At 38.6% G+C, this 26610-nt stretch overlaps 1 pseudogene; it reads right to left on the minus strand.

Annotated features, from left to right (window-relative positions):
- Nucleotides 1-22530: 22530 nt before the first annotated feature.
- LOC135701866 (proteasome assembly chaperone 2-like) lies at nt 22531-23225 on the minus strand (annotated as a pseudogene).
- Between the last annotated feature and the right edge of the window lie 3385 nt (nt 23226-26610).

Consider the following 26610-nt stretch of genomic DNA (forward strand, 5'->3'; position numbering starts at 1 on the left):
GGTATGAGGCCAATTCTGTCCATTTTGTTCCAAAGGACATGAATCCGCCAAACTGTCCGGAGCTGCGCCCGGCGGAGCAGTACTGGGTAATAATGAAGCGGGAACTTTGGAAGAGCAAGACGACAGTCAAAGACGAGAAGGACATGTAAAGAAAATGAAAAAAAAAACTGAGAAACTGGTACCGGATGACACTGTAAAGACTTTGATGGAGGGCATCAAGCGAAAATGCGTTCAATTTTACACTCAAGGCTCCATCGATTAACTTTTCTTTTGATTTTTGAAGTAAATATATGTATAAAACTACCCTGAAATTTTGGTTTAATTCTAAACATTATAAGAAAATTGGCATGACATTTTCGGTGTCGCAATAATTTCGTGTTCGCCCCATCTATCTGGAGCAGTTGGAGGTCATCATTGAATGAAATATCCTGTAGATTATTCCCACAACCGATTTCCTTAAAAGCAATTGCATATCTATCATAACCTTACAGCTCATGATTTGAACTTATAGGATATAATAAATCCTCGATAAAACTTGCAATGCTACTTGGCATCAGTTCATATGTCGATTATTAGTTTGTACAGTGAATTTAAACTAATATATTACCGTATGCGTGATAATGTTTGCAGCATCGTACAAATAAGGTTCCCGTTTCACCTGTGCATACAATGCCTTGGTTTTCTTTGCATGCACGTAACCTATAGCTCATACCGTAGTAGGCTGTGTATAAAAGAAAATGATTTACTTAGTTTGACAGTTGCACCATGACGAAGTGGCAGCGTATTCGTGATTTGTCCCACACGCAAACGTCGCAAAAAGACATATCAATGGCCGTGGGAGTGTCCCGGTGGACCGTCAAAAGGGTCTAAAGACCGAGAAAAGAAAGGACAACAATCCGCGAAGGTGGCCACAGGTCTTCCGAGGTCAGCTCGGGTTCCAAGGGTTATCGCTGCTATCAAAAGGATGATTCGGGTGAATCCAGTGCGTTCAATAAGGAAAATGGCAAAGGAACACTGGATCAGTGACTTTACGGCACGAAAGATCGTAAAGGAAGATTGCGGGGCGAAGTCGAGGACACGGAAAAAAAACTCACATGATTACCAACCGCATCCGGGAGCTACGAGTCGAACGATGCAAGAAAATCTTGAACTTCCTTAAGCGAAAAAAATCCGGTAATCCTGTTCACCGATGAGAGCATGTTTACCGTCGATCCCGTATCAAATTCCAGAATCGACCGGTACATTAGTTCTCTTCCGCTAAAAGACGTGACCGACGAACACAAGAACGTGTATCTGACCAAGCATCCTGCTAGCGTTATGGTGTTTGGGTTGGTGGCTTCCAATGGCAAAAAAAATTGACCCGGTGTTCATTCCAGAAGGCGACAAGGTCAACATGGAGGTCTACATCGGGATTTTAAGTAAGTACGTTCTTCCGTGGATCAAAGAACAGTACAGTCCGAAGCTAAATGTTGTATTTCAACAAGATGGGGCTCCGTGCCACACCTCGAACCGCACTCAGAAGTGGTTGCAGGAACATCTTCCGTTCTGGGCGAAGGATATGTGGCCGCCATCCAGCCCCGATCTTAATCCGCTGGATTACTCAATATGGCGCGTCCTGAAGGCCAAGGCCACCCGAGTACAGCAAGCCTCAGACAAACATTGACCCGTAATTGGAGAGAAATGGATCCAGACTACATTATTAGAACCTGCCGTGCATTCCGGAAGCGTGTGGAGGCCGTAATTGCAGCAACTGGAAACTCGATCAATGATTAACATAGTTTAAGACTCTGAGAAACATCGAAAATGAAATTTTTGAGAATTTTTTTAAATTTTGACTTTGCAAATGGTGCAAACATTATCACGCATACGGTACTTTAACTATATATATTTTGTATTACTTCTGCGTGAAGTCAACGATTTACATAGGATGGAAATGTACCACTCGATATGGACAATCTGAATAGGTGATTCAACGGCATCAGCAAGCTGGCGATATGCTTTTTTAGGAATACGGACGGAACGCCATTGGGTCCTGGATTGAAGGACGACTTGAGTTGTGATGCGGCAGTGTAAATCATCTCGGTGATGAAATCCAGTGTTTGACCGTAGAGTGGAACATTATCAGAAAACAAGCGACAGATCTGCTGAGGAATGGAAGCAACTGTTCCATTCAAGACCATTGGTAGGCCGGATTCCTTGCAATGCTCATTTACGTAATTCCAGAATGACTTTGGGTGCGACTTAGTCTAATAGTCTAAGACTCTAAAAATATGTTGCAACCTATTCTGAATTTTTTTCTTAATCCCAAATTTATTGAATAAATTGAATATAAATTTTTGAGGCTTACATCGGGAAAACCGAGAAAAACTAGGGATTTCCAAATAAAAATTCACTGGCCATCCTGGGTATTTATTTTAAAAGTAGACCTGTTTTTTGTAAATCTCAGAATTTTGATGTTTTTGGTAGCATTTATCTATGAAATACCCAACTTTACCCAAGAAACCATCTTTCTAGGGCGCTCAATTTAAAATGCTTAATCTTTGTAAATTGGTAGGGAATATGCCCACGGTGCTAAAGATTTTGGCTACGCTACCACTCACAGCCAAAACTAATACGGCACTGTTTCAACTACAATGTGCTGTCTTCATCAGTGTCATTCCCACTAAAAACATACATTGAATTCTAAGCTGAGCCGATTGTTTTACATGACACTTGACCCTCCGGGCCTCGGTTTGTATTTTTCAAGTGATATTATAGCCTTTCGGTACACCTCAGTGTACGAGAAAGGCAAAAATGTGCTGACTGGCAATGATGGCGAGTACCCCGTCAACGGCGACGGCAGTGATTAGTCCCTCCGGGTACTTTTTTTTCACTAGAACCAGGAGGATAAACTTTTATTAACACGTATATGAAAAGTTGATCCAAATCCAACTACTGTGAGCGACCACGGATTGTGCCATTCTGCTCATTTTTGCTTCCTCTTTTCATGGGGCTATTACTTTTAATTAAAGCAGCTTTTAACGTAGCCCTCCTCCCATGGAACGGTGCAAACCATTTAAAACTTATACTTTTATTGCAGTTCTTTTTTGTGCATCCACTTCCCCCCTATCATGCTGGGCAATCTGAATCTGCCAAACTGAATGCGATTAGGAACAAGTTTTTGCTAGTTTAGACTATATGGAGAAAATTTTTCATTGTATTGAATATTACAATATTATACAAAATGCAAAAATGTCCCACATTATTTACAAGCCAAAATTTACAAGTGGGCTAAACTCCATAAATATTAATTACACTTTGACCATCGGGAAGGGAGTTGGAAAATGACACAGCAACAGGAATGCCCTGCATCCTTTTTTTTAAATACCAAAAGAAAAAAATCTAAATTGACTTATTGTCCTTCCTTCGGGGTGGACTTTTCCTTTTCGCGATCCCCATCTGTTGTCGTTACTTGAATAAGGTTCCCGTTTTTCCACCGTAGACGGGTGGTGGAGAAGGATCAGCATGCACAATAGTAGCACCTTAAGCATGGGACGTGGGACGACCGTTCCATCCGTTGGAAAACTCCGCGTGAAAAGGGTTTAATTTTCCGCTTATTTCCATTCCCTACCGCCTAAACCTATTCTCCGGACCGGAGATGAGAAAAAAATTGCATGAAAGCGTGAAAATAGCAACGATAAATTAGATTTATGATTATTGTTATTGTTCTTCGGAAAAATTCATGGAGGCATCGCTGTCCGTGCTCGCGGAAAAATTTCCTCTTTTGCCGAAATGGGAAAGTTCTGGGAGACTTTTACGAGAAAGGGAAGTTCTTTTATCCACCCATTCGGAAGAAGACATGCATAATAGGGGCTCGAGAAAAAAAGGGGGAACTTGCTGAAATGTATTGCAAATTACAAGATGGAATTTTGGTTCGCTAGTCGGAACGTGTCATCGGGATGAAAATAGAACACCGTTGGAGCTGGAGCCAATTCTAGTGTTGACAGTTTTCTATAGAGGGAAACATGTAGATCAATTTTTCAGCAATAGCAATTGATTTTTTTTTACAAAGCTGTGTGAGATTACATATCAAATTACTTTTCATTTTCAAAGCTTTTAAAGCATTGTAGTGTTTTATGAATTCAACTGTTCTAATATTTGCTGGGGATCCAATAAATGTACAAATCCACGAAAAATTTAGCGAATTTCCGATTTCACTTCTCAAAATTGCATGCTATTGCGCATAATTGTTAGCTATGGGTAACGAACCAAACGTGTGCTGGAATTCAGCCATTTCGTCTCACATCTAATTTAAAACATGGCGTTTTCGATATTTTTCAATAAATCATTGCTCGACAACCACTCATATAATTGAAATTACACCTGAGACAATGTTGTCGGAATCTGGACTGATCTGAAAAAAATAACTGTTAAAAACTTTAAAAACAACATAAGTACATTTTAAAGACGTTTAAACTTATGTTTAAGCTTTCAATCAAAAATGCAAAATTTTCTACTGTCCGATAGTGAGGCACCTCCACTCATTACTCCAGCGTACGTACTGCTAGTGCCATGTTCTTCGTTTTGCGTTATTGGGTTTATTGTCCATGTGGCTGTTGTACTGCTTCCGGGGTTTCTGCTTGGGACAGGGATTCAACCGATGTCTGCCAATCTTATGTAAGAAACACAAGCTTTTGTTTTCTTGATAGAATATGTTCCCCTTCCTATTGAGGTAATACAGCGCGTTGAGATTTTCCATATTTACGTCCACATTACACCCCATACATCTGTGTGAAAGATTCGGAGTAGGCCCTGCTGAGGTCAATTGACTTTTTAAGAGCGGTCAGAATTTTTTTTTTCTATTTTTCTGCGAGTGTGATTATTTGATATACAAGGCATTAATGATAGTGAATCTGGAATGGACTTATCGGACAATAAACTATTTTTGGTGTATAGATTAAGTCGTTTTTTGTTTGTTTGGAAAAGGAAGTGAAGTTTTTTGTGTTGGTCGGGAGGAGTGTTTTACGATCGGACAGCTTTGGATAGAGGGGAAAGGGTGAAGGGAGTGATTCTCAAAGAAATATAAAAGCTACGTCCCTGCTATTCACTGCTTAAGCAGTTTACACAACGAAGTAAATCCTCCATTGGACCCACGATGTCTTGATCACACTGAGGTTCATCACTCCACCTATCAAGAGAGCACTCGATTCAGGACATTTCATTCAAGTTTTACCAGACAGCCAGACCGGATGTTGATCCTCATCAAGCAAACGATTTGGACTACTGTGCTGAAACATTGCTTGGCAGCTTGATACAGATTCACTTGGTCACTTGGTGATATAGTTCTTTTTATCTTTATTTATCTATTTATATTTCACTTCAGCTTATCGTTTACCAAAACGAAACCTGCTACAAATCCTACCCTCTTACTCAACATCCCAGTGATTTCTCGTAGAGGTGCAGAGGATTTCTCGGCTTCCATCAAAGCGAGTGTCACGTCAACACATTCCTACCCATTTCTTTCTTGACCTGCGTTAGGGCGCGGCCGGCGCTGGTATTTCCTAGTTTGAGATAACCAGTTTTTACACATTGAGGATGATTGCTAGTCCCAATTATCAGGATTTTCAAGTAATCAAAGGATCACATTTTAGTCCTTGTTAATTTTTATGACTTGATAGACAAGACTCGGGTAGTGACCACGTTCTGCATTTCTAAATTGTATATTTCAAATCAAAAATATGGCAAACATACTTTTGAATATAAAAACCAATAAATGATCCATAAAATAATGGAAAACGTTCCATATAAAACATCCAAATGATCCATTAAATATCGGAGAAAATCCTTAAAAAATGTGAATGATCCATAAAAAATATCAGTATGATCCATATTTTATGTTAAATTGAACAACACAATTGTAAAAATGTACCGCTAAATTTCTAAATAATGAGCATTTAAAGTGTACGAATTACCCGTAAAGATATTGCAATTGATCCATAACACATTCAGCAATGAACCTTAAACTAAAGAAAGTGATCCATAGAAAATCATGTTTGCGCACCTTAAAATATAGCCATGTTCGGATTAATGAAAGCAACTGCTCTGAGGAAGTTGCTTTCATTAATCCGAGCTTTTGAAGAACAACATCGGATGTAACCTCAAAATGTCAGAAGGATCAACACCACAGTTGAGTGAAGAACAGAACAGCGATCGAAACTGTACGCTTTGTTAAGGCCATGACCACGTAGATGATATGGTCCAGTGTAATGTCTGCGATTTCTGCACCCATTATAGTTGTGCTGGTAAGACAACAGCTGTTAAGGAGGTTCCGTAGACGTGCTTGAAGTGCACAAATATGCTGAAGGTGCTGGAAAGAACCTAGAAGTTTGTCCAAAAGAAACCACCTAGCAGAAAGAATAGTGCGAGGAGTGATGCTGGATCTGAATCTGGAAAAGGAAGTACTACTGGAGGATTCCCTACACGGAAACAAATCCGATTCCATTTTCATGAATAAAAAATCATGAAATGAAAAAACTTGCCATCCCATGAAATCGTAACAATGATTCATGATTTCGTCATGGAAAATCATGATTTCATAATGCAGCGGAATCAAGACCGCTACAAGCGTTACACGTACTTGGCAAACCGTGTTCATAAACCACACTACATAGGTATCTATTATACGCCTTTTGTCTTCAATCCTATACAAGTACTGATAGTCTAGTGGTCAAAGTATGGGACTAATAATATCAGGGCTCTGGTTCGAATCCAGTCTGATGCTTTATTTTATTCTTTTTACATTTTTTGGTTAAAAGTTAAACCCATGAATTTAGCTCATGATTTCAACTCGGATGATTCATGATTTTGGGAATGTTTGCTGCGTTACGCAAAAGTTGCTCATGATATCATGAATATTATTCATGGTGTATTTTCATAACATGAAAATACGCTTTGTTCATGAAATCATGAGTCATTATTCCCATTTCGGATATCGGATTTTTTCCCGTGTAGACCTGTTACAGCAGGAAAAAAAGCGCAAAGGAGAAAACGCTGCAGGAAGAGAAATTCCTCCATGAAAAGCGATTGGAGGCTGAACGGATTTAGAGATTCAATTATTGTTTTAGTTAAGCACGCAAATGATGTAGAATGAGCTACTTACTAGTTACTTAGGGTAAAACAAGTATAAATATAGCGTTTGGTAACAAATTGTAGGTTACCAGATTTTAGGATCAAATTGTAGTATCTAGGTCAAGCAAATATAGGGCTATTAAATTCAATATTTTCACGAATTCCACCTCCAACTTACCAACTGCAATAGCTAGTTCACTACAAATCACTACAATTTAATTTAACGATATGTAGAGAAACAAATTTAGGCAATTAACTTAATTTAGCTGTAAAACGTGTTCTAGATGGTTTGGAATTGTACCTTCTTTTCCTCTTTTTTTTCTCGTTCTTACTCCGACCTATCTAAGGTTGGGTTCAACGGAACTGTGAGTTCACAGTTGCGTTGAACCAAACCTGACGTCTGTCATTTCTGACAGCGACCGTTACCGTAGCTCTCCGAATCTCCCACAGGGTTGTCACTGGGCTTGGCGGTACAGGGTTATCCCGAAATTCCGAACAGCCATGATCCATACATTAGACGTATATTTTCACGTTTTGGACACTATATTAATAATTTTGATCCATGAACCATTAGCTTCCAAAAGAAGCTTCTATAATAATCTTCTTAAGAAAATATGAAAAATAAATGTTTATTTTATGGATCATACCTAGGGTAGATTTTCCAGTTATTGGTAGACGTTCTTATTATGGGGTGTTTCAATTATAGTCATATGTAAATTTATGTTTTTCATGTTTTTAACCCTTTTTTAAATTTGATCAATAAACCTTGGAAAATTGCTACATAACTGCGTAGCTACTCAGGTTTACTGTTCCGCCTGTGTTTTTTTTTGTCAGAAGAGCGGAACGATGGGCGAGCGTCTAGAATAAGCTACTTAAAGAAGTTGCTAAATGAAGCTTCCATAGGATGCTTCTTAAGAATATTATTATAGAATCTTCTTTTGGAAGCTAATTCTAGACGCTTGCCCGTCGCTTCGCACCTCTACCTAAAATACACGGGCAGGACAGTAAATCTAAGCAGCGATGCAGTTGAGCAATTTTTCAAGGTTTATGGATCAAAATTAAAAAAAAAAATAGTCTCCTAAACATGAATAATATACGTCGTGGATCACTTTCTTTAGTTTAAGGTTCATTGTTGAATGTGTTATGGATCAATTGCAATATCTTAATGGGTAATTCGTACAATTCCAATGCTAATTAATTAGCAATAAGCGGTACATTTTTACAATTGTGTTGCTAAATTTCACATTAAATATTGATAATATTGATATTTTTATGGATCATCCACACTTTTTAAAGGATTTTCTTCGATGTTTTATGGATCATTTGGATGTTTTTAATGGAACGTTTTTCAATATTTTATGGATCGTTTTATCAATTCTAAATGTGCATATTAAGGACTGCCCAAAAATATTGTTTATTTTCATAGATTTCACATAATCCTTTTCCCTTTGTCCTTCTCCTTTTCCTTTCACTCTTCTCTTTTCAGAAAGCGAGCAATGGTGTTATAGCCATAAGTCATAAAAGGTTTTGATGCTTCCAACGACCATATAATTATCAAAATCGTAACGTACGGTACGAAATGTCCACGTTTAATCCATTTATTGGATTCTGAAGCATTATGTTTAAATCTTCGATTTAACCAGGCCCGATATTTTCTGAATCATCTTGCCCCTTAAATGCTGCACAGTAGGTCTGGCCGTTTTGATATGTGTGACGCATCTTCGATGTGAAACATATATCAAATAGACAAGAAAAATGATGTACACGGGAAAAAATCCGATTCCATTTTCATGAATAAAAAATCATGAAATGAAAAAACTTGCCATCCCATGAAATCGTAACAATGATTCATGATTTCGTCATGGAAATTCATGATTTCATAATGCAGTGGAATCAAGACCGCCACAAGCGTTACACGTACTTGGCAAACCGTCTTCATAAACCGCACTACATAGGTATCTCTTATACGCCTTTTGTCTTCCAACTTATACAAGTACTGATAGTCTAGTGGTAAAAGTATGGGTTTAGTGATCTCAAGGTTCTTGGTTCGAATCCAGTCTGATGCTTTATTTTATTCTTTTTGCATTTTTTGGTTAAAAGTTAAACCCATGAATTTAGCTCATGATTTCAACTCGGATGATTCATGATTTTGGGAGTCAATTTTCTCATTTCGGAGATCGGATTTTTTCCCGTGTAGGCATATATATCATTTTCCAGGATGCTTTCAAGAACTGGCTGTGTTGGTGTTAGATTAGATTAGATTAGATTAGATTAGACATTACACCCCATACATCAGTGTGCATTCCCCGTAACGTGGGTACTCGGAAAAAATCCTATCTCCGAAATGAGAAAATGGCTCATGATTTCATGAACACAGCGTATTTTCATGTTATGAAAATACACCATGAATAATATTCATGATATCATGAGTAACTTTTGCGTAACGCAGCAAACATTCCCAAAATCATGAATCATCCGAGTTGAAATCATGAGCTAAATTCATAGGTTTAACTTTTAACCAAAAAATGCAAAAAGAATAATACAAAGCATCAGACTGGATTCGAACCAAGAACCTTGAGATCATTAAACCCATACTTTGACCACTAGATTATCAGTACTTGTATCAGATGAAAGACAAAAGGCGTATAAGAGATACCTATGTAATGCGGCTTATGAACACGGTTTGCCAAGTACGTGTAACGCTTGTAGCGGTCTTGATTCCACTGCATTATGAAATCATGAATTTCCATGACGAAATCATGAATCATTATTACGATTTCATGGAATGGCAAGTTTTTTCATTTCATGATTTTTTATTCATGAAAATGGAATCGGATTTGTTTTCGTGTAGATCACCTTTTCGTGGTACGTTACGGGATGTAAGATCTACCACCGATTCCTAGTCCTGACTACTTCAAACTAGGGGAATAGGATTTTTAAGTAATCCAAGGAACACATATTAGTCCTTGTTACTTTTTATGCCTTGTTTATAGTGACAAGACTCGGCTTTGTCTACCGAGCATGATCTTGAAACAAGGAAAAAATGAGTTAGTTGTCTTCATCTACGTGATTCCTAATCTTCTATTCGACAACGACATACACAGTTGTTCCCTAGTTTGAAGTGGTGAAGACTAGGGTTCTGATGCATGGTCATTATCGGTGTCATACCTTAATTTTGTTGCTAAGGAATCCAATTTTGACTGATAAAGGGCGTGCCTTTGGAGGGTGTTTCAACACTCCGAAGGGTATAAATAGCGGGACCTTTCAATTAGAGACTACTGTTTCCACATTCGTATTCACCTCGGCTTGTTCCGCCTGCTAACGTCAAGATCCATCTTGATAGCACTCCCATTGAATGGTCGAGTGAAGTAGTCTACCTTGGTCTCACCCTCGATAGCAAATTGCTATTCCGATCCCATGTGGACAAGACATCCACCAAGTGTAACATCTTGATCAGGTCGCTCTACCCTATGATAAACAGGAAGTCCACCCTGTCCCTCAAAAACAAGCTTGCTGTCCACAAGCAAATCATTCTGCCGGCTATTGAGTATGGTATGCCAATCTGGGAGAGTTGTGCTAAGTGCCACCACTTAAAGCTTCAGAGGATCCAAAACAAGATCCTCAGAATGATCCTTAACAGTCCACCGCGAACTCGTAATTCTGAGATTCACCACCTGGCTGGTCTTCAAACACTCGAGGAGCGAAAGACTTCCACGCTGGAAAGGTTCAGAGTCGCCTGTCTGCGATCAAACCACCAGATCATTCGTGATTTGGCAACCTAGTTTAAGTAGTTAGGTGCTCAAGTAGGTAGGTTATCAAATTTTTAAATTCAAACCAAAACAATCCCACAAAGGGTATCCTGTAAATTAGCGCTAAACGCAATCATCACATTAGAATAACCAATTAACTAGAACAAAGATGAAGAGCCAAAGGCTAACCAATTGAAATGTTAAATCAAATGTTGAAACATAAAAACCCAGAAAATAAACGTAAATTTTACTACATTAGAGACTTCAGTAGATCAATTTACTGGTCGCAGTAGTGTAAGGTCCCGAACAGAGGAAACAAAAATCAGTGTGCATGTTGAGGTCCAAGTCCGCCAAGAGTTCCTCCTAGGGTTACCATATCAAAAATTTGAAAAGGAGGGCATTTCATTTGAGGTTTGGAGATTAAGGAGGACAATAATTCCTTTCTTAATATTAAAGAAGTCCTACTTGAGTTTTTATCGAGCATTTTAATAATATTGCGCTATCACAAAATTCATGATTTGCAAAGGTTCAATTGAGATTGTTCATAACTTGTAGTCGTTACCAATTCAATTTAGCTTCTCGTTATACTTCTGAAAAATGCATCAAATTAGCCTTCATAATTCATTTTTGATACTTAGAAATGATCTAGTCTAGCTGATTTGCATGAAACTTAAACCACCCTAACTTTTATCATATACAAAAAACAAGATACATTCATTGCTGATTGAATCCAACATGGAACATCTAAGCAACCTGTTAATTTTACCATTTATTCAGCATAGGGCTTTAAGACCGCTGCCATAATGGGAGCGAAGAGGCGCGCTTAGCGTTCTATACAAAAGAATTCCTAATATTGATAATATTCCTTACATTCAATTTCACGCTTCGCGTGCCTCTTTGCTCTCAGTATACAAAATACCTAAAATTTCATAGAACCAGAAGATAAATTATAATGCTCGAAAATTCCTCTGTTGTTGATCTCCAATTTTCGAGAAATTGTTTGTCAAAATTGATTCCTGGTTTGTCTGAAAGGCCTTCTACTTTTTTCATATTAAGATGGTAGGAGGAAAAATAAAATTGCGTATTTGAAATGCAAGCTTCGAAAGAAGATAATATAAAGCCCTCCTAAGGATGGCAGCTTCCAGTAATTCTGAGTAGCTACACAAGAAAAAAACATTTTCAAAGGTTTAAGGAGTATTTCATTGTTTTAATATAACGTTTCCATAGCTGCTATACATGAATCCTTCAATGACACGAATAGAGCCATTCAACGACCGCATTCTAAATTCTGAACCTGACAGGCACCATTCAAGATCCAAAATATACTTCTCTGTTTCCGTTCCGGTCCGACATAAACTAATCCTTGTCCAATCTCGCATTATTTACCAAACAATACAAATAGTCCATCCCATTTTGTGGTAAACTCCAACGACATACACAGTCTTAATCCCATTTAATATCCACCCGAACGAGCGTCGTAAATAAAACACATCATAGAACTGCATAGCTCATAAATGCATCCGAAAAATCTTTTCCCGAAACTAGTCAGTCGACTCGAGTGGTGTTCCTCCTGTGTACGCTTGCTGTACAATACCAATGCAATGGACGGTTGGGGTTGGTTGGTTGGTTGGTTGGTTGGTTATACTTAACCCCCAAGAGTCGGTGATGATGTCGTCAACAAAACCATAAAACTGCATCCTTCTTCTCCTGACGTGCTTCTCTGGCTAGGCACACAAACAGACACTCATTGGTATCTGCAATGCTGATACTCGCATATCAGTCCCATATGATCTTTCATCACTTTTGAGTAAACCTCATGGTCGGTGTTTATTTTTATCGTATAAAAAAGTCACACTGACAATTTTGTATGGAAAAAATGTGAAAATTATATACTAAGTTATGTCTCCATATTTAATATAACCACATATCAGTTCCATTTTTATAGTACACCGCATTACAGTTCATTTATAAAGTGTATCTCAAAATTGAGCGTACAATTGAAATTTTTTGAAAAAAATAACAGCACAATTTAAAGAGATACGAAGAAAACTTGTAGACTGAATAGTACCTATTTATCTAAAGCCATTTTGCTTGATCCTAACCCATTCAGATTCATGGCAGCATTTATAGCGGCAATGTTGCCTACACAATGTTAAACTTCAAAGTTTGTTTATCTTTCGGTAGTTGCGCTGTGCGATTCAGCGTTCTTCCAGGCGATTCTCTCCCGATGGCTTGGAAGCAATTACTCAGAAAGCGTTCACAACATTTCGCATTTTGCACAGCTGTAACCTCGATCATTCCCGAAAAGATCCCCTTCTTCCGGATGGTTCGAGAAGTGCATCATCAAACGATGCAGGAATGTACGGTTGAATTTTTTTTTCCAAGTGATGATCCTTTCACCGAATAAAATCGTAGCTATGGATCGGAAACTAACTAGTGTCCGCTAACTGACAGTTTCAGTGGTCTGCTGTCGGTACTGACGCAAGTTATTCCGATCTTCATCTATTCGCAAGGTTTGGAGAAGGCTGGTCTGTTTTCAGACTGTTTTGACAATGTTTTATGAATTTGAGGACCACGCTCACTTCACTCTTCTCTACCAGATGCTCAGTCGTTGATGGTGCCCGTTCCGCCGGACATGCTGGTTCTTCTAAAGAACTAAATTTTACTGAAATCGACTTCCCTTCGGTCGTTAGCATCGCTTGAATTTTTCCTCCAACTTCATTTATCCTTCGAGATATCCTTGTAATAAATTTGGTTTTGATTCACTATGAGGATTCCTCCTTAAAGTTCGATTTGTAAACAGAGGAGATTTTATGATACACTTTTGAAAGCCTAAAAGGCAACAATATTTGCATTTTACTCTCATTTAAAACCGAATGGTTTTATGATTGCTTTTATGATGATAGAACAGGTTTAAAGAGTTTTTTTTATCAAGAAATTATTTAAAATTGCCAATGATGTTTATGGTTGATTTTTAGAACAGTTTTATGGCGGGATTGAGAACTACTTTAAATTAAATTTTAAAACAATACAGTTTTTGACTTCTCGCCAGACTGTAAAAGTTTTTTAAAACAGCGAAAAGGTGAACTACTAAGCAGGACCAATTTACACTGTGAAATGATGTATTTAAACTAAATGGATTATTCATTGCCATTTTAAAACCATCATAAATCAGAGTGGATGCCAAATGATTGCAGAACTATTACTTGGGAACCTAGCATTTAGCCTGTCCCAAGGCTCATGTCTCAGCCCTCTTTATAACTTTTATGTCAAAGATATCGACAACTGTTTGGCATAACAATGCACGCTAAGACAACTTGCAGATGACGGTGTAGTTTCCGTAAGAGGTCCACATGCCGTGGACTTGCAAGGACCATTGCAAAATTCCTTAGATAACTTGTCTTCTTGGGCTAGGAATCTAGGGATCGAATTCTCGCCGCAGAAAACTGAACTGGTAGTGTTTACTCGAAAGCGGTACCCAGCCCAAATGCAGCTTAATCTTTTGGGCAGAAACATTACCCAATCATTGTCTTTCAAGTACCTTGGGGTCTGGTTTGATTCAAAGTGCACTTGGAATACCCATATTACGTATTTGAAGCAAAAATGTCAGCAGAGGATCAACTTTCTCCGTTCAATTTGCGGCACATGGTGGGGTGCTCATCCGGGAGACCTCATAACGCTTTATAAAACAACAATTCTCTCTGTTCTAGAGTACGGCTCTTTCTGCTTTCTTTCGGCAAGAAAATGTCACCTAATAAAATTGGAACGAATTCAATATCGTTGTCTGCGTATTGCTCTTGGCTGTATGCACTCAATGCATAACATGAGTCTCGAGGTTCTGGCAGGACTATCACCCCTCCAGAACCGTTTCTAGGAGCTCTCTCTCAGAATACTAATCAAAGGCGGAGTGACAAACACACTTATAATTGCAAATTTTGAAGAAATTCTTGGGCTGAACACACAATCTCGATTTATGAGAATCTACCACCACTACATATCGTCGGATATGTGTCTTCCTTGTTATACTCCAGACCATGTTACCTTCACCAATCGCAGTTCCTCAATTGAATATGATCTGACCATGAAACAAGCAACTCATGGGATTCCCGATCAACTGCTACCTATTATTATCCCACGTATTTTTACTGAAAAGTACCAACAAGTCAATTGCATGAAAAGATATTTTACAGACGGGTCCCGTCTCAATGGATCCACTGGCTTCGGTGTCTTCAATGAAAACTCTAGCGCCTTCCGCAAACTTCAGGAACCTTGTTCCGTTTTTGTTGCTGAGCTGGCAGCAATCAACTTCGCATTGGGGATGATTTCCAACATGCCCGCAGACCATTACTTCATCTTCTCGGATAGTCTCAGTTCGATTGAGGCTATTCGGTCGATGAAACCAAGTAGGCACTCATCTTATTTCCTTTCAAATGTAAGAGAACAGATGAGTGTACTGGTCGAAAGATCATATATGATTACCTTTGTATGGGTCCCCTCACATTGCTCAATCCCAGGCAATGAGAAGGCGGACTCTCTCGCAAAGGTGGGCGCGCAGGAAGGTGATTTTTTTTTTTTTTATAATTACTTTATTTGTACAGGCTCAATCGAATAAACTTTACAGAGCCGAGTTATCCTTTGCGTTATACATTATTACTGTCTTAAATTTAAAGTTAAAGGAACTGGACCGAGTACTCGCGTGAAGGTGAATTATATGACAGGCAAATTTCACACGATGAATTTTACCATTTAGTGCGTCAGAGTACCCTTTCGAGTTGGCAAACCGATTGGGACAATGGAAACCTTGGACGGTGGTAACATTCAATTATTCCTAATGTTTCTTCGAGAGCGTGGTTTAAAGGCTTGGGCTTAAGTCGTGACTTCATTCACGTGATGAGTAGACTTATGTCCAACCACTACTCGCTAGATGCTCATCTCAATAGAATAAACCTCGTGGACAGCAACATATGTCGGTGTGGAAACGGTTACGATGACATCGAACACGCAGTTTGGCAATGTACGGATAATGACGCCGCCAGAGAGCGACTTTTGAATACCCTCGAGGCCCAAGGAAGACAACCCTATGTTCCTATCGGCAGCCCTACTTTTGCTCAATAAAACAGATGAAATTATCCTTAATAAGTAAAAAAAAATCTTCTTAAAATAGATCGGGTTGCTCCTTAAATGATTGATCAAAATACGTTAAAAATCTTAAAATGCTCAGTAAATATTTAAGGTACGCTCCCTAAAATAGAGAAAACTGTACATTAAGTATTTGAAAATTCTCCTTAGTACGCACCGCTTTGCACCATTTTGACGTGTAATTGTACCATATATCATCGGAAAAGCTGCTGTAGAAAGGTTAATAAGTACCATGAAATCAGCTGAAATGTTCAGTAAATCATTGTGTGCATTTGTGCATTTTCGTCATTGTTTAATGATTCATTTACCTTTTTACCGTTCCTATCAGAGACGTGTTGGCAACCCGTGATCTCTGCTATATGCAGTCCGTTTATGTGTTTCTTCAAATGTCTAGTATAAGAATTTAATTTCTTTGTCTTTTGTCTCTCTTTATTAGTTTTTGTTTGTCTTGTCCCCCCGTCTCGATGATTCTCATCGTCGCTCACTGGTCACCATAGCTGGTCGAACTCCAGACGAAGCTAGAACAGCACTACCATTCATACTGGCGACAACGCTCTGATGAGACAACGAAACCCTACCCCAAGCTCCTCCCCTGATCCTATCCTTCAACAATGTACCCCGCTAACCTCGAGTAAGCCGCGAGTAATCGGCCCAACTCCTACTAGACATAGAATTAAGTGAATTTTGTTACAAACAGTGAGCAATGAATTATTGGCTCCGTTAAGCTAAAGCGATTGAGCCTTTTAAATAAACGAAATGGATATAAAAAACACCTAGCATTTAATAAATATTATAACATATTTGTTTGATTTTTGATTTATCGAAGAGTTAGACTTCATTGCAAATAATGAAATAAATGCATCACCCTATGGAAGTATTCCAAAACGTATTCATGAGCAGTTCCACACAGATTAGCAAATCGTTTCGGATCGACCTTCTACGATTATGATGAAACTTTGCACAGTTGTTTGTTATTGCCCAACATGCCATTTTACATATATGATTCCCTAGTTTTGCACACGACTAGCACTTGAAAAGGACTTATGCAAAAATGATACGCATCAATAGAAAAATATACATCTCGTGAACGATTTGTTTGATCGAGATGGTGTCTTGCGCGAAGTTGCGGACAAGTATTGTGCCTTCCAAGAAGAAATTTACACTGTAAAAAATTATAAAAATAAATCAAAATTATCAAAAAAGAATTAAAGGTACTCAAATTGCATTTTTTCAATAATTTTTTTTTTATATTTATTTTGTTGTTAAGATAAAGTTTACCCTACTGACATTTTGCAGAAGCTGGGCAAATTATAAACAAAAAAGTTATGAATTATTGAATAAAATAAGTATTTTCCAAAGGTGGTATCTACAGTCGAATATATTAAAAATAGTGTTAATATTACAACACATTAAATTTACTACAAAAAGCTCAATTATGAGCTTTATAAGCATTAGCTTAAATTGCCCAAAGTTGTTGTTTTCGAGATACTCGTAGGTTAAAATTCACTTATCGCATAATTTGAGTAATTTTCGCCCTTTTTAGATGTTATTCGTTAGTGTTCAATCTTGAAAATATTTTTAACAAAAAGCCAAGTTTATTTCCTTAAACTTTGCTCTTCACAGTTTTTTAATCATACGCACGAGTTAAGATATAATTAATTAGCTAAGCTAGCTAGCCGTATATGGGGCCAAACAGAAAAATACACTTTTCCTATACGGTCTCTTACTCATAATTAATTATATCTTAACTCATGCATATGATTATGATGCATGCATGATAGTGGTTTACCACCCATTGTAGCACGGAAACTAAGTCCAACAGCAGTGAGCTCTCTTCTGAGCATTTCCAGCCCAAAACGCAAACCGGTTGGTCATGAGTGTTTCCGATTTGAATGAAACATTTCTCACGTGTTCGCTGCTACTAATGGTTGCATTTTTCATTTAAATATGATTTTTTCCTCCAGAGTAACTTTTGAAAAGGGCGTATAAAAAAATTGATTATTTTTTCTCAAAAAATCATAACTTGAAAACTATTGATCTGATCAAAACGGCATATGAGAAGAAGTTTTAGGTAGTTAAATTATCTTTGCGGAAAAAAATACACTGAAAGAAAAACTTAGTAAATTAGTATTTAAAAAACGTAAAACGATGATTATCTCAAAACACCCCCCCTTCGATCTTTATAATTTTTTTTTTTCAAAAAAACTGAAAAAATGCCCTAATATTTGATGAAGAGTGTATGCTGGTAACTTTCTTAAAAAAAAATTAATAATTTTTGAAATTTTTGTTTGTTTTTACAAGTTGGTGAAATTGCATATTTTTTAGTAAAATAGTAATTTATTTGGATTCTTCGCATAATTTTCAAAACCATTGCATATAGAAACTTTTTTCCTAAGTCCAGCCGTTCTCAAGTTAATGCAATTTAAAAAAAATAATTATAATAATTTTCTACATTTTGGGCCATTTTCAAATGTTAGTCGTGATGTCCAGCAACGAGATGTTTTTCCATGAATATATATTAAAAAACAGACAATTTATTCTCGAATATGGTAGCTGTCAGACTTACCCGTTTCTATTTAGACGCAGCGGAAAAGAAACAAGTTTATAAGTAAATACTCTCAAATATACCCAAATAATCAACAAACCCACTCATGTGCCTTTTTTCTGTCCTCTATTAGTTGTATACCTGGATAGAATTGTGTATGTCATAACAGAGGCTCAAAACATAAACAGGTAAACAAATATGTTATTAAACCTGTAATTGAGATAAATTCTCTAGGTACTTCTCTGACGTATACCATATTGTGCCTTAAGAGCTCATCCCGCGATATCACAACTACATAAAAAGGCACCCCGTGGAGGCTTCTTACACTTACACTTAAAAAAGTTTGCTATAATCAATTGTACCTAATGAAGATAGGTATAATGTCAACATTGTAATTATTCTGCTACATATATATATATATATTGGGACGATCTTCACCTGTTCCATTCAGTTCATCTCTCTTAGCGTTTCATGTTAAAAAGCAAGTAGTTTTTTACGATGGATAACAATTTCAAGTGTTGTAAACCTCCATCTAAATCAATTTCAAAGCATGACATAGTAGCAGTTCAGTTGTTTATCTCAAAATTATTAGAATTTTTAAAGTTGCAAATAACAGTCCAAAAGTGTATTTTTATGTCAGATGGAGCAGCTTCACAATACAAAAACATAAAAAAAATTTGCTAGCATTTGTGGATTTAAAGATAAGCATAATGTAGAAATTGAATGGCATTTTTTTGCAACTTCACACGGCAAAGGTCATTGTGATGCGATTGGCGGTACCCTTAAGAGAATGGCAACCAGAGCAAGTTTAGCTAAGCAACACGAGCACCCTATAACAAACCCTTAACAACTGTACGACTGGGCAAATAGTCGTAAAGAAGATCTTCAAACAAAAATGTCATTTTGTTATGTTTCTACGGAAGAATACAAAAGGGCTGACACGGAATTTGATCCAATTTTTAAGAAAGTGAAACCAATTCCTGGAACTCGAAAATATCATTGCTATATTCCAGTTTCAAACAACCAAATTGCAGTAAAAATATTCTTTAATTCAAACGATACACCCAAATTATTCAATGTACACTGGAGTCGCTTTTTACGCGGTTTTTTTTTACACGGTTTTTTTTTCACGCGGTTTTTTTTACGCGGATTTCGGAATTTACGCGGTTTTTTTTACGCGGATTCCGGAATTTACGCGGTTTTTTTTACGCGGATTTTGGTTTTTTTTTTATGCGGATTTCAGAATTGACGCGGTATATCGCTTTTTACGCGGTTTTTTCTTACACGGTCTTTTTTTACGCGGTTTTTTTTACGCGGATTTCGGAATTTACGCGGTTTTTTTTTACGCGGATTCCGGAATTTACGCGGTTTTTTTACGCGGTTTTTTTTTACGCGGGACGTATCACCCGCGTAAAAAGCGACTCCAGTGTATTCAAATAATATGAGTTGTAAAATAAAATAATAAATATATACTATTTTTTATCTCAACAAATCTTTCATTTGACCACATCAACGTGCTTCTCTTCCGCTGCCTCTAGATAGAAACGGGTAAGTCTGACAGCTACCATATCTGAGAATGAATTGTTTGTTTTTTAATATACAATCATGAAATAAAATCTCGTTGCTGGACATCTCGACGAACATTTGAAAATGGCCTAAAATGTTGAAAATTGTTATAATTATATTTTTTTAATTTGCATTAACTTGAGAACGGCTAGACTTAGGAAAAAAGTTTTTATATGCAAAGTTATTGAAAATTATGCGTAAAATCCAAATAAATTATTATTTTTCAAAAAAATATGCATTTTCATCAACTCGTAAAAATCAACAAAAATTTAAAAAATTATAGATTTCTTTTTAAGGAAGTTACCAGCATACACTTTTCACGAAATTTAAGGGTATTCCATCAATTTTCTTGAAAAAAAAAATTATAAAGATCGAAGGGGGGGTGTTTTGAGATAATCATCGTTTTACGTTTTTTAAATACTAATTTACGAAGTTTTTTCTTTCGGTGTATTTTTTCCGCAAAGATAATTTAATTACCTAAAACTTCTTCTCATATTCCGTTTTGATCAGATCAATAGTTTTCAAGTTATGATTTTTTGAAAAAAAAATAATCAATTTTTTTATACGCCCTTTTCAAAAGTTACTCTGGAGGAAAAAATCATATTTAAATGAAAAATGCAACCATTAGTAGCAGCGAACACGTGAGCAATGTTTCATTCAAATCAGAAGGGGTCGAGACAAAATTGACATTTTTTTTAACGATTTGAGCTAGAAATGCTCTTCTCTGTTTGTCTTGATCAAGCTTAATAACCTCTGATTGTCCTCAACATGTCGATTGGGTAGATCGATGGGCAAAGTCGCCTATACGCATCTACGGAATAATAAAGAATCTCCTTCCAGCAACTTGATCAGCCAATTTGTCAGGAAGATTCCCCAATGAGTGGGAAGTAGACCCCGCCCTTTATCCAAGAAATGTTTTCAACAGGGAGTTGGCTATCCCACTCTCCCCGTCCAAATCGCTTCAATCGGGTGACCTGTTGGACCATCCCTTCCCTTTTACTTATGTATTTCAATGTATATACGAGTAGATTGTTATGATTATTGTCAATAATACCTACATTTCGATGAAGATCGTGATACTTATCATTACAGAAACCAATCTTGAATCGTACACCAGGTCCATCCACAATACGCTCGTTCCGAGAAGGGGCTGATGTTCATCTTCTTCTTCTTATTCTTTAGGTTCGCTCATCACCCAGAATGAAGGCTCGGTGCGGTTAGTAATATCAAACAGTGTTACGAAAAAGAGAATACAACCACGATTTGTTTTTTGAAGTAATAGTCATCTGAATACCCAACTAACCATATCTCAGAGACATTGTCTCACTCTGAACCTACATTTAAAGTTATTTTGTGATGATATGGTTACTTTGGTACTCACATGAAATGTTGTGCAAGTACCGCATGTTCATTAACGCCCAACTATGGACAGCTCAATTTACTTTTTTAATCAGCTTACACCAACATGATAATCTTCTAAGAAACACCTAAGAATGTATAGAGATAAAGCTCTAAATACAGTTTTAACTGATGCTACTTTATAAACATCAAACTGTCCAATATTGGACACTGCCAACACACGGCGCCTGCATGGTAATGTGGGCCGTCAGAATGGTTCATCGGTTGCGAAGTGAAGTGCTTCTCAAACTGAAGCGATACATTTTTTTTTTCAATTTTTCAACGTTATCCTAACTTAAACTTTATATTATGACCCATATGCCCAAAACCCATCCACCACACAAAATAAAATAAAAATGCTTCTGTATGACAAACACGTCCAGACAAACGAGAATATGGGTGTATAATATACTGTATATCTTCACTGTAACAACTACTGGTAATCATCGAGAGTACTTGTATTTTACCCAGGCACTTTTGAGCAAACTGCAATCACTCTCTCATACTCGAAATTGGCACAACGACGCCCTATACGCTATCTGACCAAAGCGTAGGGTTTTAAAACTTTGCTGACTCTAGTATACTAAAACCGAATTAATATAAAGTCAGCATAATGTAAACCGGGCGTCACCATCTACCAGCATGAGATTTCAGGAGCAAAACCTCATTAGTCTGTGTCAAGGAAAGATGAATTTGATATTCTTCTATTTTAGTTCGGCAAGTGTGCCTGACTGCAGCTGCAAGTGAATAGGATACTGATATCTGGTTTAAATTTAACTAATTTTCTATTGAAAATCAACAATCATTTCCATACCAATATCTCAGCAAGACTTTTGTCCATCTGACGGTGTATTATGAAACATAGTGAATGGCACTTTTACAAAGATGAGTGAGAAGACTGACCACCCATTTCTGCCAATGTCCAAGCAGATGAATAACCACGATGGGCTTCTTTAACCATTCAAAACAACCAACCATTTCCCAAAACTTCGTCCCGTTTATTCTCTCCTTTCCTCCGCTCACCCCTCAATACACATTGACCGGTGGCGCATTGTCAAACAGATGCTTCCACGAGCTCGGAATGGCCAGCTTAATCTTAACGCCATCCTTCTCCCTCGGCAGTAGTGGCTTCTTCAACTGGTCCACCAACGAGACCAACTGCACGGCATCCACCGTATTATCTCCCTCGGAAACGTACGTAAAGAGTACAAAGCCAGCCACATCTTTCAGCCTGACCGCATAGCCACCTCCGTGAATCACGTTGCCTTCCAGCTGATTCCACTGCAACTTCTCGACCGCCCTGGAGTGGTGGGAAAGAAACTTTTCATTGGCCATATACTTGTACGGTCGCGCTCCAATCTGGTGGTTTTCGTGAGCGAAGCTACTTCCGCCAGCTGGCGATCTCAGACGAAGTCGGTCAGTTTGCCCAGAAAATCTGCTTGCAGCGCACCTACCAGAGGAGACCGGATCTGAAGCACCAACAGCTTGTGTTCCTCCGAGATGTACAGTTCAGCGGTGGTGGTTATACGGTCTTTGTCGTGATCGTAGGCTGGTGGGCCAACGATTGGAATCAAAACCGGATGCCAGAGCAGGCCGATTTTCTCCAGTTTCAGCGTTTCTATCAGCATATCGGTGGCCAGCTGAGCAACGTTTCCGACGCTGACGCTCGGAAGCAACAAGGTGTAACCTGCAAAGGTAACATCCGTAGTGAATTTGAACATCTTCCCTGACATTTTAGAAAAAAGCACTTCCTTTTGAATAGAGATCGAATAATTAGAACTTTTGTAATACTTTTTGGGACTGTTGAGAACTTTGAGAATCTATCTTAACTCATGCGTATGATTGGAAAACTGCGAACAGCAAAGTTTAAGGAAATTAATTGGGCTTTTTGTTAAAAATATTTTCAAGATTGAACACTAACGAATTATATCTCAAAAGAGAAAAAATTGCTCAAATTATGCGATAAGTGAATTTTAACCTACGAGTATCTCGAAAATAACAACTTTGAGCAATTTAAGCATTATATGCGTTTTTGTTGTATGTATGTATGTATGTATGTAAGGTAGCCACCATCCTTTCAAGACTTGTCTTGTATGCAGCTCCACTTAATAGCAAGATCAATTTGAGCTACCGATCTGAATTCACAATATCGCTGTATGAAGGGCCAAAAACGGAAGGGCGGACCCGTAAGCAGAGACACTTACGCGAAATCCACGGGAATTTAAGAATCTCCTTCCAACGGTACGCTCCAACAAATCGAATAACACAATTCGCAATACTTATTAAGCTTCCTACTGGATGGTTTGTTAAGAAGGGCGCGTCAATCGCCCTGAAACTGTTGGAGTAGAATTCACACCACCACAATCGAATCGGTAGGATAAAGAAAATGATAGTGTTTATTCCCTCCTAGACTCCGGCTGTCAATCATACCATCGTCCAGTTTCAGTTTAAATGATACCCTGATGCTCCCTCCCAACCCAGTATTTATTTATATAATGAAAATATATGCAATGGAGAAATGAAATATATCAGAACATTAAAATATTACATAATGAAATACATTTATATAGATAATATAGTTGCTACTGCAATGAAAAAGTATTTTACATATAATAAGATGCAGCTCTATACCTCCTCAGCTCACAATGGTAAGTGGATGCAACACTGAAATGTATAGGATATACTTACTTGATACTTGATGGGCTACGAATCGCCAGGTTGATTCAACGCCGAACGAAGTACTCTTCTCCATTGGACTCGGTCCTGAGCCAATCGCTTCCAGTCGCCATGAACGTTAAGCGACCTGATGTCCTCCTCAACTGCAAATAGCCAACGTGTCCGAGGTCTACCCCGGAGTCGACGACCTGTACCGGGTTCTCTGCTGAATATAATATTTGCTTGTCGTTCTTCCGGCATCCGCACTACATGCCCAGCCCACCGTAGTCTGCCGTGTTTTATAAGCTTCACTATATCCGTACCGTTATACACTTGGTACAACTCGTGATTCATGCGACGCCGCCAGATGCCATTCTCCTGTTTACCGCCGAGTATTGTTCGCAGCACCTTACGCTCGAAGACACCAAATGCTCTCCGGTCAGACTCTTTTAACGTCCACGATTCGTGGCCGTAGAGGGCTACCGGAAGTATCAGCGTCTTATACAGAGCGAATTTCGTTTTCGTTTGCAGGCTACGGGACTTCAGCTGGCTACGTAATCCGTAAAAGGCCCTGTTTGCAGTTGCAATACGTCTCTTCACCTCGCGGGTAACATCATTATCGCATGTCACTAGTGTTCCAAGATACACAAATTCTTCCACTACCTCAAATTGTTCACCATCTAACAACACTACACTACCAACACCACTATTGCTCCCACGCTGTCTACCGGCTACCATGTACTTCGTTTTGGTAGAACTTATCGTGAGCCCAATCCTCGCCGTCTCCCTCTTAAAAGGCACAAACGCCTCTTCCACTGCTCTACGGTCAATTCCGATGATATCGATGTCGTCCGCAAAGGCAAGGAGCATGTACGATCGTGTGATGATGGTACCGTTCCTCTGCACACCTGCTCTCCTAATCGCTCCTTCAAGAGCAATGTTGAACAGTAAGTTTGAAAGTGCATCACCCTGCTTCAATCCATCTAAGGTCACGAACGAGGTCGAAATCTCATCTGCAACCCTTACACTTGATTTCGATCCATCTAGCGTTGCGCGAATCAGTCTAATTAGTTTCGCCGGAAAACCATGTTCTAGCATAATCTGCCAAAGCTCATTTCTCTTCACTGAATCGTATGCTGCTTTGAAATCAATAAACAGATGGTGAGTCTGCAAGTTGTACTCCCGGAATTTATCAAGGATTTGACGCAGGGTAAACATTTGATCCGTGGTTGATCGGCCCTCACGAAAACCAGCCTGGTATTCACCGACGAAGGACTCCTCAAGCGGTCTCAATCTGTTAAACAGAACGCGTGACAGTATTTTGTACGCCGAATTCAGAAGAGTTATTCCTCGATAATTGGCGCACTCGAGTCTGTGCCCTTTTTTGAATAATGGGCAAATAAGGCCATCCAACCAGCTAGCAGGCAGTTCTTCATCCTCCCATATCTTCGTTAGAATACGGTGGATTGCTCGATGCAGCTGCTCACTTCCGTGTTTGAAAAGTTCGGCCGGGAGCTCGTCCTTCCCAGCAGCCTTATTGTTTTTCAGCTCACGTATTGCCTTTTTAACCTCGTCTAGCGTTGGAGGCTCCACAGCTTGATCGTCGTCTGCGATGTTTACTCTGTTCCTCGATACTCCCTCACTCTCTCCATTCAACAATGTCTCAAAATGTTCTTTCCACCTGGCAGCCACCATTGTTTTATCTGTCAGCAAATTCCCCTCAAGGTCATTGCACATGGCGGGAGATGGCGCTGTTTTACTCCGCACATCATTGACAGTCGCGTAGAACCTTCGCATATCGTTCTGTTCCATACTTTCTTGCGCCTCAGCAATCACGCGTTCTTCGTACTGCCTTTTCTTTCTGCGGTGGGTTCGTTTCTCAGCTGCCCTTGCTACCTTGTACCGCTCTCTGTTCAGCCGGGTACCAGACACTAACATCCGGCTTCTGGCAACGTTCTTCTCATCCGTCAACCTCTGGCACTCCTCATCAAACCAGCCATTACGTGGTCGTCTTTGAGCTGTACCTATCACTTCTTGTGCTGTTGTGTTCACCGCTCCGTGGATTGTGTTCCACAGATTGTTGAGGTCCTCGTTCACGTTGATTTCGCTAATCCGCTCATCAAGCTTCTGGCGGTACTCTGCAGCAACACCTTCTACTGACAAGCGATGGATATTGAAACGCATCGATCTCCGGTTCGTTGAATTCGTAACGGTCGATAGATGCGCCCGAATTTTGCAGACAACAAGATAATGATCTGAGTCAATGTTAGGCCCCCTAAAAGTCCTTACATCAATGACATCTGAGAAGTGCCGGCCATCCACCAACATGTGATCGATCTGGGTGCAAGTTTCGCCATTTGGGTGTCTCCAGGTGTGCTTTCGGATATTCTTGCGTGCAAAGTAGGTGCTACTGATGGCCATACCTCTAGCAGCGGCGAAGTTTATCAGTTT

Source organism: Ochlerotatus camptorhynchus, unplaced genomic scaffold, assembly GCF_037179485.1.
Source record: "Ochlerotatus camptorhynchus isolate MF236.1 unplaced genomic scaffold, CSIRO-AGI_Acam_v1.1 ptg000178l, whole genome shotgun sequence".
Taxonomy (NCBI): Eukaryota; Metazoa; Arthropoda; class Insecta; order Diptera; family Culicidae; genus Ochlerotatus; species Ochlerotatus camptorhynchus.